Here is a 15,958-nt window from a genome sequence, read left to right as displayed (position 1 = left end):
GAACATGTTTCCTGCCTCCAGCGTGTCCAAACCCTTAACAGTCTTATATGTTTCAATGAGATACCCTCTCATCCTTCTAAACTCCAGAGTGTACAAGCCCAGCTGCTCCATTCTCTCAGCGGAGTGTGGGAGGAAACGAGAGGGTCTTGGAAAAAAACCCACGCAGGTCACGAGGAGAACGTACAAACTGCGTACAGAGTAGCGCCCGTAGTCGGGATGGAACCCGGGTATCCGGCGCTGCACGCGCTGTAAGGCAGCAACTCTACCGCTGCGCCACCGTGCCACCCCTAATTCAATTATAGAGATTGACCCCTGGGTTTTGGATGGGCTGGGCTAGAGGAACGGGAAAGAGTTCTCACAAGAGGAGGTTATAAATAAGGTCTGCAACCTGATGTGATCCAGGCAGCACAGTGGTGCAGCTCGTAGTGCCGCTGCATTTCACCTCCAGTGACCCCTGTTCGATCCTGACCTCGGGTGGTGTCCGTGTGGAGTTTGCATGTTCTCCCTGTGACTGCGCGGGTTCCTACTGGGATCTCCTTCGTCCCAAAGACGTGTGGGCTTGTAAGCTAATTGGCCTCTGTAAACTTCCCCCTAGTGTGTAGGGATCGGATGAGAAAGTGGGATGACATAGAACTGCTGTGAACGAGTGAACGATGGTCAGCATGGACTTGATGGGCCGAAGGGCCTGCCTCCATGTTGTATCTCTAAGTTAAACTAAACTAAACTAGACTAAGTCCGTGAAGTCCATGCAACATAACGTTCTGGAATCTGCCTACCACACGGAACCTTGTCAAATTCCTTACAAACTTACGAACTTACAAAATTCTTAAGGGGTTGGACAGGCTAGATGCAGGAAGATTGCTCCCGGTGTTGGGGAAGTCCAGGACAAGGGGTCACAGCTTAAGGATAATGGGGGAAATCCTTTAAAACCGAGATGAGAAGAACTTTTTTTCACACAGAGAGTGGTGAATCTCTGGAACTCTCTGCCGCAGAGGGTAGTTGAGGCCACAGTTCATTGGCTATATTTAAGAGGGAGTTAGATGTGGCCCTTGTGGCTAAGGGGATCAGAGGGTATGGAGAGAAGGCAGGTACAGGATACTGAGTTGGATGATCAGCCATGATCATATTGAATGGCGGTGCAGGCTCGAAGGGCCGAATGGCCTACTCCTGCACCTAATTTCTATGTTTCTATGTTTCTAAATGCCTTACTAAAGGCAATGTAGATATCATCCATGGTCCTACCCTCATCAATCAATCATCTTTGTTACCTCATCAAAATACTCAATTAAGATTGAACACGTTTGAATGGGTAATCGATATGACAGCATGGACTCAGTGAACCAGTTAGACACACAATGCTGGAGCAACTCAGCTGGACAGGCAGTATCTCTGGAGAGAAGGAATGGGTAACGTTATGGGACGGGACCCGTCTTCAGACTCTTCAGATTGCAGGTGGTTGGAGATGCGCAAATCATCCACGATTATCAAGATGGCAACGAAAACGGACAATTGGCTGACCCGGTTTTTAATTATTATATTGGAGCATTTTACCCTGTGCATCCCACTTCATGGGAACATTGAAGAAAGGAATAAGGAACTGCAGAGGCTGGTTTACACAAAAGGACACAAAGTTCTTAAACGTCCAACTTTTGTCCATCCAATCTGACGAAGAGGCCCGACCTGAAATATCACCCGTCCACATCCTCCAGAGCAGCTGCCTGACCCGCTGAGTTACTCCGGCACTTTGTGTCCTTTTTGTTTGGTAGATAGGCATCTGCAGTTCCTTCTTCCTCCAAAATGTTGGAATAGTCATCTATTGATACCAAAGGGAAGGGGGAAGGTTTCAGCAGCAGACTGGATGTGGTGGCGAGCATCTAGACCAAGCAATATGAATATCAATGTACAGATTTACCAAAAACAGGGGACTGTAACATCTCAACAGTCTCGTCAGGATGGAGAAGAAGAGAAACATCCATGGTACACAAAAAAGCTGGAGAAACTCAGCGGGTGCAGCAGCATCTATGGAGCGAAGGAAATAGGCAACGTTTCGGCCCGAAAACGTTGCCTATTTCCTTCGCTCCATAGATGCTGCTGCACCCGCTGAGTTTCTCCAGCTTTTTTGTGTACCTTCGATTCTCCAGCATCTGCATTTCCTTCTTAAACACAAGAGAAACATCCATACTTGGCTGGTCATACTGTCTTAGAATCACGGAGAGATACAGCCCTTCGGCCCAACTTGTCCCCACACCGGCCAACATGTCCCAGCTACATGTGTAGGGAGGAACTGCAGATGCTGGTTTAAACCGAAGATAGACACAAAGCGCTGGAGTAGCTCAGCGGGACAGGCAGCATCTCTGGAGAGAAGGAATGGGTGACGTTTCGGGTCGAGACCCTTCTGCAGACTTGTCAGGGGAGAGGGAAACGAGAGAAATAGACGGTGATGTAGAGAGATGTGGAACAAATGAATGAAAGATATGCAAAATAAACAACGAGGCCATTGTTGGCGGTTTGCTAGGTGGGAGCGAGAGGCTGGTGTGCCTTGGGTGGGGGAGGGATGGAGAGAGACGGAGTGTAGGGGTTATTTGAAGTTAGAGAAATCTAACTTCCCACTAGTCCCACCTGCCTGCGTTTGGTCCATATCCCTCCAAACCCACCCTATCCATGTACCTGTCTAACTGCTTCTTAAGAAGGGTTTTGGCCTATTTCCTTCGCTCCATAGATGCTGCCTCATCCGCTGAGTTATTCCAGCACTTTTGTCTACCTAACTGTTTCTTAAATGTTGGGATAGTCCCTGCCTCAACTACCTCCTCTGGCAGCTCATTCCATGACCCCCACCACCCTTTGTGGTGAAATGACGAGAGGATTTGCCACCCGGTGTAGTGTCGCTTTAAGGGAATATCAGGGAGACTCAGACCAAATTCAATAACCCTTTTCTTTAAAACGCAATGAGATCAAAACACCATGGTTGCTAGGTAATTCGGCAATATGCCCATCGAAGGAAGAAAATAAATGGATACAGGACTCCAGCCTACTCAGACTCTGCTCCAGTCTACCTATTGTAGTTGCTCAAGGATTTCTGGTTCAGATGGTTTTGCAAGATCCATTAGTGGCACAATGCATTAGAGAGATGTTTCATATATGGGCTGCAATGCAGTGTCAGGCACACATGGATGAGCAGCAATCCCTGAAATGATTACATGCCTGGTACATAGCTGGAGATGTCATGTCTCAGATAGATCCTCTTTTTAACATTGGTTCTCTGTTACACGGGCAGGAGTTTAGAATTTAGAGATACAGCGCGGAAACAGGGCCTTCTGCTCACCGATTCCGAGCCTGCACCGCCATTCAAGATGATCATGGCTGATCATCCAACTCAGTATCCCATCCCTGCCTTTTCTCCATAACCCCTGATCCCATTTAGCCCCAAGGGCCACATCAAGTGCTGGAATAACTCAGAGGATGAGGCAGCATCTATGGAGCGAAGGAAATAGGCCGAAACCCTCCTTAAGAAACAGTTAGACATCTAACTCCCTCTTAAATATAGCTGATGAACTGTGGCCTCAACTACCTTCTGTGGCAGAGAATTCCAGAGATTGCACCACCATTTAGGACAGAGATGAGGAAAAAAAATCTTCACAGTTGTGAATGTGTGGAATTCTCAGCCGCAGAAGGCAGTGGAGGCCGATTCACTGGATGTTTTCAAGAGAGAGTCAGATTTAGCTTGTGGGGCTAAAGGAATCAAAGGATATGTGGGAAAAGCAGGAACGGGGTACTGATTGTAAATCATGTAGAATGGCGGTGCTGAATGGAAGGGCCGAATGGCCTACTCTTTCACCAATTTTTCTATATTTCTATGCTTCTAGAAGCAGAGTGTTCACTCGGGTGACCTCCGGAGCCAAGCTGTCCAAACCCCCCATGACCTGCCACCGACCCTCCCTCCAGCTCAGGGTCTGAGTTTAACAATGATGAAGATAGGCGCAATGGGGCAGTTGCTTTATACATCAGACTGCTGTTTATCACTGAGCCAGTGACACAGGCTCCCTGCTGCATACCAGATGCTGCGCTGAGCTTTGATATGCGACATGCCAAAGGAATTGAAACGCTGAAAAAATAACATAAACCTTCGGCCTTGCTCTCAGCTTATTTACAACCCGACTCTCTGCTTTTGTTCCCTGATTTTTAAATAGGCTGTTGGCGTGTGTCCATATTTTCCAGTTGGGAGCCCTTCTGAGAACCTGTCCCTCTCTAGCACAAGACAGTCACCGTGCATCCAGAAGTGAATCTATGCTCTCGGATACAACTGATGTCCTTCATGCCCCCCAACATTCATAGAAACATAGAAACATAGAAATTAGGTGCAGGAGTAGGCCATTCGGCCCTTCGAGCCTGCACCGCCATTCAATATGATCATGGCTGATCATCCAACTCAGTATCCCGTACCTGCCTTCTCTCCATACCCCCTGATCCCCTTGGCCACAAGGGCCACATCTAACTCCCTCTTAAATATAGCCAATGAAGTGGCCTCAACTACCCTCTGTGGCAGAGAGTTCCAGAGATTCACCACTCTCTGTGTGAAAAAAAGTTCTTCTCATCTCGGTTTTAAAGGATTTTCCCCTTTATCCTTAAGCTGTGACCCCTTGTCCTGGACTTCCCCAACATCGGGAACAATCTTCCTGCATCTAGCCTGTCCAACCCCTTAAGAATTTTGTAAGTTTCTATAAGATCCCCTCTCAATCTTCTAAATTCTAGAGAGTATACACCAAGTCTATCCAGTCTTTCTTCTTAATAAGACAGTCCTGACATCCCAGGAATCAGTCTGGTGAACCGTCTCTGCACTCCCTCTATGGCAATAATGTCCTTCCTCAGATTTGGAGACCAAAACTGTACGCAATACTCCAGGTGTGGTCTCACCAAGACCCTGTACAACTGCAGTAGAACCTCTCTGCTCCTATACTCAAATCCTTCACAGGGGAAGCTTTCATCTCTGGGCGTTGTGAGTCTGTGGAATTCAGAACGGAGACGAGGAAACACTTTTTCTCACAGAGAGTGGCGAGTCTGTGGAATTCTCTGCCTCAGAGGGCGGTGGAGGCAGGTTCTCTGGATGCTTTCAAGAGAGAGCTAGATAGGGCTCTTTAAAAATAGCGGAGTCAGGGGATACGGGGAGAAGGCAGGAACGGGGTACTGATTGTGGATGATCAGCCATGATCACATTGAATGGCGGTGCTGGCTCGAAGGGCCGAATGGCCTATTCCTGCACCTATTGTCTATTGTCTATTGAAGTCCTGATGCAGCTCTAGGGTTTCGGCCCGAAACGTTGCCTATTTCCTTCGCTTCATAGATGCTGCTGCACCCGCACACAATCCAGCCTTCCATTGTGAATAGATAGATAAAGGATAAAGCATATAATCTTTTGTGTGCAGGATAAAATCCCATTAAGTCTGATTAAATATCGTTCAAAGGTCTCCAATGAGGTAGATGGTTGGTCAGGACCGCACTCTAGTTGGTGGTAGGATGGTCCAGTTGCCTGATAACAGCTGGGAAGAAACTGTCCCTGAATCTGGAGGTGTGCGTTTTCACACTTCTGTACCTCTTGCCCGATTGGAGAGGGGAGAAGAGGGAGTGACCGGGGGTGAGACTGGTCATTGATAATGCTGCTGGCCTTGCCGAGGCAGCGTGAGGTGTAGATGGAGTTTGTGGAAGGGAGCTTGGTTTTGCGTGATAGTCCAGGCTTCATCCACAACACAGAAACATAGAAACATAGAAAATAGGTGCTGGAGTAGGCCATTCGGCCCTTTGAGCCTGCACCGCCATTCAATATGATCATCCAACTCAGTATCCCATCTCTGCCTTCTCTCCATACCCCCTGATCCCTTTAGCCACAAGGGCCACATCTAACTCCCTCTTAAATATAGCCAATGAACTGTGGCCTCAACTACCTTCTGTGGCAGAGAATTCCACAGATCCACCACTCTCTGTGTAAAAAATGATTTTCTCATCTCGGTCCTAAAAGACTTCCCTCTTATCCTTAAACTGTGACCCCTAGTTCTGGACTTCCCCAACATCGGGAATAATCTTCCTGCATCTAGCCTGTCCAACCCCTTAAGAATTTTGTAAGTTTCTATAAGATCCCCCTTCAATCTTCTAAATTCTAGCAAGTACAAGCCATGATCATATTGAATGGTGATGCAGGCTCGAAGGGCCGAATGGCCTACTCCTGCACCTATTTTCTATGTTTCTATGTTTCTATGTTTCTACCACGCCAACAGTATCTTACCAACAACCCAACAAATCCGAAGTATTATGGCCCTGTCCCACGGTACGAGTTCATTCCAAGAGCTCCCTCTCCCGATCTTCTAAATTCTAGCGAGTACAAGCCGAGTCTTTCTTCATATGAAAGTCCTGACATCCCAGGAATCAGTCTGGTGAACCTTCTCTGTACTCCCTCTATGGCAATAATGTATGTCCTCAGATTAGGAGACCAAAACTGTACGCAATACTCCAGGTGTGGTCTCACCAAGACCCTGTACAACTGCAGTGGAACCTCCCTGCTCTTATACTCAAATCCTTTTGCTAAGAACTCGGATCTCATCTGTGGAAAGAAGGCAGTTAAGATTCAGCCGTGTGGAATGAGACTGGAAGTGATGTCTACACAGTAAGTCTTTCATACACCCCGCACAACCACCGCTGCCAATTCAGATCACAGCCGGCCAAGAATTTTCTGAAGTGTAACCGATGTTATGCTGCGGGAAATGTGGCAGCCAATTTTCACACAGGAAGCTCACACCAACAACTGGCCTGACAACAGTTGGATGCATTCATCGCTGTGTGAAGCCTTGGGTCAAATTGTGCCACGCACAAAATACCTGGTGATAATCGTCACCAAGGCAGCTCCATCCCCTTGGTAGGAACAGGAGGGAGAAGCCATCTCTCATTAGGCAGCGGTATTTTGCCAGTGATGTGGGAACAGAGCCCAAAGCGAGTGGCGACAGGTCGGTTAGGGCGGCACGGTGGTGTAGCGGTAGAGTTGCTGCCTCACAGCGCCCGAGACCTGGGTTCGATCCCGACTACAGGTGCTGTCTGTGTACAGAGTTTGTACGATCTCCCTGTGACCACGTGGGTTTTCTCCAGGTGCTCTGGTTTCCTCCCACATTCCCATGGCGTGCAGGTTTGTGGGTTAATTGGCTTCTGTAAATTCGTGTGCAGGGTAGGGCTATTGCGCAGCTAATCGCTGGTCGGCGCGGACCCAGCGCGGCCTGTTTCCGTGCTGTACCCTTAAAGAAAACTAAAGTCTCCGGGTGCTCTAGTTTCCTCCCACACTCCAAAGACATGCAGGTTTGTAGGTTAATTGGTTTTGGTGATCCCAGGAGTGACATCCCAGGAATCAGTCTGGTGAACCTTCTCTTGCCATAGAGGGAGTACAGAGAAGGTTCACCAGACTGATTCCTGGGATGTCAGGACTTTCATGTGAAGAAAGACTGGATAGACTCGGCTTGTACACGCTAGATTTTAGAAGATTGAGGGGGGATCTTATAGAAACGTATAAAATTCTTAAGGGGTTGGACAGGCTAGATGCAGGAAAATTGTTCCAGATGTTGGGGAAGTCCAGAACAAGGGGCCACAGTTTAAGGATAAGGGGGAAATCTTTTAGGACCGAGATGAGAAAAACGTTTTTCACACAGAGAGTGGTGAATCTCTGGAATTCTCTGCCACAGAGGGTAGTTGAGGCCAGTTCATTGGCTATATTTAAGAGGGAGTTAGATATTTCCCTTGTGGCGAAAGGGATCAGGGGGTATGGGGAGAAGGCAGGTACAGGATACTGAGTTGGATGATCAGCCATGATCATATTGATTGGCGGTGCAGGCTCGAAGGGCCGAATGGCCTACTCCTGCACCTATTTTCTATGTTTCTATGGTAAGTTGTTAAATTGTCCCTAGTATGTATTATAGTTATTTTACAGGGTGATCGCTAGTTAGCATGGACTCGATGGGCCGAAGGGCCTGTTTCCCGTGATGTATCTCAAAAGCCTAAAGGCTTACAATATAGGTAGAAGCCGGATCCCCACTGCTTCAGTGTGGTCCTCAGACTGGGATATGTACAATCGATTGATTGAATTGATTGAAAGAAGCAGCATGGAAACAGGCCCTTCAGCCCGACAAGTCCATGCCACAATCGCCCGTTCACACTAGTTCTATGTTATCCCACTTTCGCATCAACATCTTACACACTCGGGGCAATTTAAAGAGGGGATATTAATCCACAGACCCCTCATATCTTTGGTACATAGAAGGAAACCAGGGCATCTGGAGGAAACCCACGCTGTCCCAGGGAGTAGTGCAAACTCCACATAGACAGCAGCTGAGGTCACGGCAAGGGTCTCTGGCATTGCAAGGCTGCAACTCTACCACTGGAAGGGTACACTGCCCACAGGAAGGGTAATATTCACAGGGCACTGTACAACAGTAGGACTTTAGACTTTAGAGATACAATGCTGAAACAGTCCGAAACATTCTGTTTGGCCTACTGAGACCGCACTGACCAGCGACCACCAAACACTAGCACTATCCCACTCTAGGGACAATTTTTACCAAAGTTCATCATCCTACAAACCCGCACGCCTTTGGAGTGTGGGAGGGAAACCGGCGCATCCGGAGAAAACCCACGCGGACACAGGGTGAACGTGCAAACTCCGTCCAGACAGCGGCAGTTGTCGTGATCGAACCCGGACCTCTGGGGCTGTGAGGCAGCAACTCTACCGCTGCACCACCGTGCCGCTCCAAAAGGCAGGGGAGTACGACAAGTCTTTCATAAGGGCCAGTAGGGACACGATGGGCTGAATGGCCTTCTGAGCTGCATCACCCTGCAATTCGATATGCTTTGCTCCTCCAAAGCTTGTGAAGGAGCCTATTGCCAACTGGCTATTAGCTGGAACCAGTTTACAATGGTTTACAGTCAGATGATTGTGGAATATTTTATTTTAAAAAGACTACTAGAAACATAGAAAATAGGTGCAGGAGTAGGCCATTCGGCCCTTCGAGCCTGCACCGCCATTCAATGTGATCATGGCTGATCATCCAACTCAGTATCCCGTACCTGCCTTCTCTCCATACCCCCTGATCCCTTTAGCCACAAGGGCCACATCTAACTCCCTCTTAAATATAGCTAGATATTTAAAATAAAATAGAAAATATTGAAAATACTCAGCAGATCAGGCCAGACCTGTGGGAAGGGAAACAGAGTTAACATTTCAGGCCGAAGATCTTTCGATAAACCCGTCTGACGAGGGGTCTTTGAGCTGAGACATTAACTCAGAGGGTTATGGGGTCATTCTTAAGACTTGCGCACAAAATGCAGGCTTGATGTCTCTGCTGTGGCTCCACGAGGGAAGCATTACTGAACTAGTTATATATTTGAGGACTAACACCAATAATGGCTGTTTCCATGGTAACCAAGCTTTGGAAGCATTGCTGTCCTTTGTTCTTTCGTGATGTGAAGGCAATATGGAGACTAATGAACAACAGGGCTGGAGCTCGGGGCGAGGTCTCAGCCCTGGCAGATATTGCAAGGCCAGGTGCTAGCTAGGGCAAGGCTGTGGCTGGGAGGGGGGGCACAGTGGGCCCAGGCCTGGAGGTGGGCCCAGAGCCTGGCAAAACCATGTGTGGGAAAGAACTGCAGATGCTGGTTCAAATCGAAGGTGGACACAAAATGCTGGAGTCACCCATTTCTTCTCTCCAGAGATGCTGCCTGTCCCGCTGAGTTAGGCCAGCATTTTGTGCCGGGCAAGGTTGGTTTGGGCAAAGCGCAGGGCAAGGGCAAGGGAGCAAAACAAATGGAGCCGGGGTCCATGCGCAACACACAGAGCACACAATGTAGGAGGAACACAAAGGCAGGGTGGCGCAGAGGTAGAGCTGCTGCCTCACAGCGCCGGAGAGACCCAGGTTCGATCCTGACTACGGGTGCTGTCTGTACGGAGTTTGCGCGTTCCCCCTGTCACCACATAGGTTTTGTCCGGGTGACAATAGACAATAGACAATAGGTGCAGGAGTAGAGGCCATTCGGCCTTCGAGCCAGCACCGCCATTCAATATGATCATGGCTGATCATCCAACTCAGTATCCTGTACCTGCCTTCTCTCCATACCCCCTGATCCCCTTAGCCACAAGGGCCACATCTAACTCCCTCTTAAATATAGCCAATGAACTGTGGCCTCAACTACCTTCTGTGGCAGAGAATTCCAGAGATTCACCACTCTCTGTGTGAAAAATGTTCTTCTCATCTCAATCCTAAAAGATTTCCCCCTTATCCTTAAGCTGTGACCCCTTGTCCTGGACTTCCCCAACATCGGGAACTATCTTCCTGCATCTAGCCTGTCAAACCCCTTAAGAATTTTGTAAGTTTCTATAAGATCCCCCCTGAATCTTCTAAATTCCAGCGAGTACAAGCAGCAGTACTGAGAGAAGTATCATTCCAGCTACACAGTGCTGCACATCAGTGGGTCAGTACACAGGCGCCTCACAGATAGTAGGGCTGCTTGTAAAAATAACTCTGGTTAAAATATAATCTTGTGAGAAACCGGGACACAGTGGGTGAAGCCAAGGTGAATTTGGAGCTCAGAGAAAAGCATAGCTCTGATTGAAGTATTTGTGCCAAATGTCTATCAATTGTCCCGTTGCCCTTCCAGGCTGACTGAGTCATTGTGGAAATGAAGCCAAGCTCTGTCCACATGCACTGCCCTCTCCATTTCCACTTTCTGTCCTTGTGCCAGCAGAGGGGAGGCAAGAGACCCTGAAATCTTGGTGTAATGCAATGCAAATAACACTGCATGCAATTAATCTGCCAGGCCCATGGACACATCATAAAATGGCAAGTAGAATATCAGTCTAGATCAGGCTTGATAAGTGGATTGGTGTTAAACGGTAGGTGTGTTCCTGTTATGTCACAGAGTTAAAAAAAAAAGCACAGAAACAGGCCCTTCGGCCCAACTTGCCCATGCTAAGTAAGATGCCTCGTCTATGTCAGTCCCACCTGCCCGCGTTAGGTCCATATAAGATTGTTAAGGGTTTGGACACGCTAGACGCAGGAAACATGTTCCCGATGTTGGGGGAGTCCAGAACCAGGGGCCACCAGTTTAAGAATAAGAGATAAGCCATTTAGAACGGAGACGAGGAAACACTTTTTCTCACAGAGAGTTGTGAATCTGTGGAATTCTCTGCCGGTGGAGGCCGGTTCTCTGGATACTTTCAAGAGAGAGCTAGATAGGACTCTTAAAGATAGTGGAGTCAGGGGATATGGGGGAGGGGGGGGGAAGGCAGGAACGGGGTACTGATTGGGGATGATCAGCCATGATCACATTGAATGGCGGTGCTGGCTCGAAGGGCCGAATGGCCTCTCCTGCACCTATTGTCTATTGTCACATCCCTCAAAACCTTTCCTATCTGTGTACCTGTTCCAATGTCTTTGAAATGTTCTTATAGTCCCTGCCACAACTACCTCCTCTGATAGCTTGTTCCATACACCCAACATCCACTGAGTGAAAAGTCTGTTCCTATTAAATCTTTCCTCTCTCACCTTAAACCTCTCTCCTCTGGTTCTTCATTCCCCGACAGGGTAAAAGGCTGTTCATATCAGTATGAGAATCGCAGGAAGGAAGCAAAGGAATTTAGACTTTAGAGATACAGCTCAAAAACCCTTTGGTCCACCGAGTCTGCACCGACCATCGATCCCCGTACACTAACACTATCCCTACACACTAGGGACAATCTTACAATTTTACCAAAGTCCAATTAACCTACAAATCTGTACATCTTTGGAGCGTGGGAAGAAACCAGACCACCTGGAGAAACCCCAAAGATCATAGAGCAGAGCTATGATCTTTGGTAAGGCAGCAACACTACCGCTGCGCCACCATTTAGATGTAACAATCTAGTGGGAGTCTTCCTTTAACTAGCCTATGCTGTAACTGACCTGGAAGTGTTTGATGGGATGACATAGCGAGGGGATTTTACTCTGTATCTTACCTGTGATGTATCTGATGTGCGATTGTTTTAATGAGAACGAATAGCAAGACTTATATTCCCAACCAGTGCTAACTGTACTCACCCTGTGAATGTTTCATGGATTAGCTCAAGCATTTCAAATAAAGGGAAATTAAATCATGTTCAAACATGCCAAATATATTCCTGCTGTCTGCAAAGAATCATTTTAAAGCCTGTTTTTTTTTTTTCACAGCTCATGTGGGTGCGTGTGCGTTGATTGAAACATTGCCCTTGTGGTCGCCCACAACTTAAAGCCACTCTTTGCTGCCATCTAGTCTCCATGTTTAAAAGCAATTCACAATTAGATAGGAGACGTAAGGCAGCAACTCTACTACTGCACCACCCTTCCACAGATGCTGCCTGGCCTGTTGAGTTTCTCTGGCAGTCATTTTTTGCTCACAATTAGAATGTGTGTTCATGCTATGCCTGGCAACCCTGAAATGAGGCAAGACCGCCCATTGCCCGGGTTTGATCCTGACCACGGGTGCTGTTTGTACGGAGTTTGTACTTTCACCCTGTGACCGCGTGGGTTTTCTCCGGGTGCTCCGGTTACCTCCCACACTCCAACGACGTGCAGGTTTGTAGGTGAACAGGCTTCTGTAAATTGTCCCTAGTGTGCAGGATAGTGCTGGTGTACGGGGTGATCGCTGGTCGGTGTGTACTCGGTGAGCCAAAGGACCTGCTTCTGTGCTGTATCTCTGAAGTAAAGTGTAAAGCCTAAGCTCATTGTGACTTAGGTCAGGTGTTTAATCATGAGTCTGGAGATAACAGGGCCCACACTATATATCACTAAAGTCTACAGACTTTATTAATGGTATTTATTTAGTAATAATCTACCTTAATAATCAGGGGTGGAAGAGACCCCTTCCACCCCTGCAACGGACTGTTCCAGCTGCTACGGTCAGGCAAACGCCTCCGTTGCCATGCGGTGAGAACGGAGAGGTTGAGAAGGAGTTTCTTCCAGAGGCAATTCGGACTGTAAACGCCTATCTCACCAGGGACTAACTCTACAGAACGTTTTTCCTTCCATTATTTATTATGTAAAAGAATATGTGTGTTATGATTGTGTTTATAATTTGTTTGGTTGTTTTGTTGTTTGTCTTTTGCACAAAAGTCCGCGAGCATTGCCACTTTCATTTCACTGCACATCTCGTATGTGTATGTGACAAATAAACTTGGCTTGACTTGACTTTGTCTGTAGTTGTAACACTTGATTAGTACAGGTGTCAGAGGTTATGGGGAGAAGGCAGGAGAATGGGGTTAGGAGGCTGATAGACCAGCCATGGCGGAGTAGACTTGATGGGCCGAATGGCTTAATTCTACTCCTATCACATGACGATATTCTGTCATTTCCCCATTTCCCCTCTTTTAGCACTTGCTGTTGTACTTGTGAGGTGGAATGATTTGCCCGGATAGTACACAAAACAAACGTTTTCACTGTATCCCAGTACACATGCCAAAAAGGCTGGCAGCATCATCAAGGACCCACACCATCCTGGCCCCACACTCATCTCCTCGCTACCTTCAGGTAGAAGATACAGGAGCCTGAAAACCGCAATGTCCAGGTTCAGAAATAGCCACTTCCCCACAGCCATCAGGCTATTAAACTCCACTCAAACTAAACTCTGAACATTAATAGACCATTATCTGTTTATTTGCACTTTATCAGTTTATTTATTCATGTGTGTATATATTTATATAATGGTATATGGACACACTGATCTGTTCTGTTTTCATGCCTTCTATGTTCTGTTGTGCCGAAGCAAAGCAAGAATTTCATTGCCCTATCTGGGACACATGACAATAAACTCTCTTGAATCTTGAATAGTAAACCAATCCTACTCATTTAGAGCCTGAAAAGTTTCCGACAAATAATTGTTTTAAAGATCAGATATCTCCCATGTCTTTTAGCTTGGTTTAGACACAAAACGGTCCCGACCCAAAACGTCGCCTATCCATGTTCTCCAGATATGCTGCCTGACCTGCAGAGTTACTCCAGCACTTTGTCTTTTTATTATCAAGGACACCAATAGTTGAAAACCTATTGAATAAATATTGGCTGCTTGAATAAACATAACAAACTGAATCAAAGTCACTGCCACATCTGTGGAATAAGTGAGGCTTATCCGAAGATGTTACTGGAGGTCCAGAGGGCTGTAATGTGCCTACTTGGGAGATGAGGTGCTGTTCCCTGAGCTTACGTTGGGTATCAATAGAGCAACATTGGCAGAGGAGGACAAAAAGGTCAGATGGGGAAGGGGAATGATGAAGTAAAGATACAGGTGACCGACTGTTCAAGAAGGAACTGCAGATGCTGGAGAATCGAAGGTAGACAAAATTGCTGGAGAATTTCAGTGGGTGCGGCAGCATCTATGGAGCAACATTGCCTATTTCCTTCGCTCCATAGAGACTGACTTTAATGTTTAGAGATACAGCTCAGAAACTAGCCCTTCGGCCCATTGAGGCTGCGCCAACCAGTGATACACTAACACTATCCTACACACTAGGGACAATTTACAATTTTACCGGCCAATTAACCTACAAACCTGTGGGAGGATACCAGAACACCCAGAAAAAAAACCCCATTCTCCTGCCTTCTCTCTGGAGCCCTTACTAATCAAGAACCTATCAATAACCAAGCTGACCTCCCGGTGGCTCAGCACTTCAACTCCCCCTCCCACTCCGTCTCCGACCTCTCTGTCCTGGGTCTCCTCCATGGCCACAGCGAGCAGCACCGGAAATTGGAGGAACAGCACCTCATATTCCGTTTGGGGAGCCTGCATCCTGGGGGCATGAACATCGAATTCTCCCAATTTTGTTAGTCCTTGCTGTCTCCTCCCCTTCCTCAGCCCCCCTGCTATCTCCTCCCATCCCCCAGCCTTCGGGCTCCTCCTCCTTTTTCCTTTCTTGTCCCCGCCCACCCCCGCCCCCGATCAGTCTGAAGAAGGGTTTCGGCCCGAAACTTTGCCTATTTCCTTCGCTACATAGATGCTGCTGCACCCGCTGTGTTTCTCCAGCTTTTTTGTGTACCTATCAATGTTTGATTTAAAAATACCCAATGATGGCCACCACAGCCATCAGTGGCAATGAATTGCTCAGACACCACCCTCTGGCTAAAGAAATCCCTCCTTATCTCCATTCCATAAGAACATCCTTATATTCTGACACTATGCCCTCTGGCCCAAGGCTCTCCCAGGAGCAGAATATTCCAGGTCCAACATTCCCAGTCTAATCTTTGGACACCGGAAGGAATCACAGACTTCAGCATAGATTTAATGGCCCCCTGAGGCCAACTTTTATGTTGTAAGGAAATAAAAAATAAAAACAAAAACTGCTGGAAACACCCAGCAGATCAGGCTGCATCGGTGGAAAGAGAAATATTAGATATCTCTAATATCTTATGTTCTAGAACTGAGAATATGAAAAATCTGGTAACAAAATACTCTTGTAGTAAAACATTCCACAACAATGAATTCCACAGATGCACAGAGTCTCTTGCCCAGAGATGGGGAATCGAGGACCAGAGGACATAGGTTTAAGGTGAAGGGGAAAAGATTGAATAGGAATCTGAAGGGTAACTTTTTCACACTAAAGGTGGTGGATGTATGGAGCAAGCTGCCAGAGGAGGTAGTTGAGGCAGGGACTATCCCAACATTTAAGTTAAGACAGGTACATGGATAGGACAGGTTTGGAGGGTTTTGCACCAAATGCGGGTAGCTGGGACTGGTGTAGCTGGGGCATGTTGGCCGGTGTGGGCAAGTTGGGCCGAAGGGCCTGTTTCCACACAGTATCACTATATGACTCTAACACACTATTCTGAAGAAAGGCTGATACATTTTCCCCTAGGTCCTGATCAAGATATATCCCACAACCTACACTAAACAGGCTGTAAATGTGGAGAATTGTCGAGACAAATGTGTAGCCTTC

This window comes from Leucoraja erinacea, chromosome 37 (assembly GCF_028641065.1).
Source record: "Leucoraja erinacea ecotype New England chromosome 37, Leri_hhj_1, whole genome shotgun sequence".
NCBI classification, from domain to species: Eukaryota; Metazoa; Chordata; class Chondrichthyes; order Rajiformes; family Rajidae; genus Leucoraja; species Leucoraja erinaceus.
The sequence above is the reverse complement of the archived record's forward strand: the minus strand, read 5'-3'. Positions refer to the sequence as shown.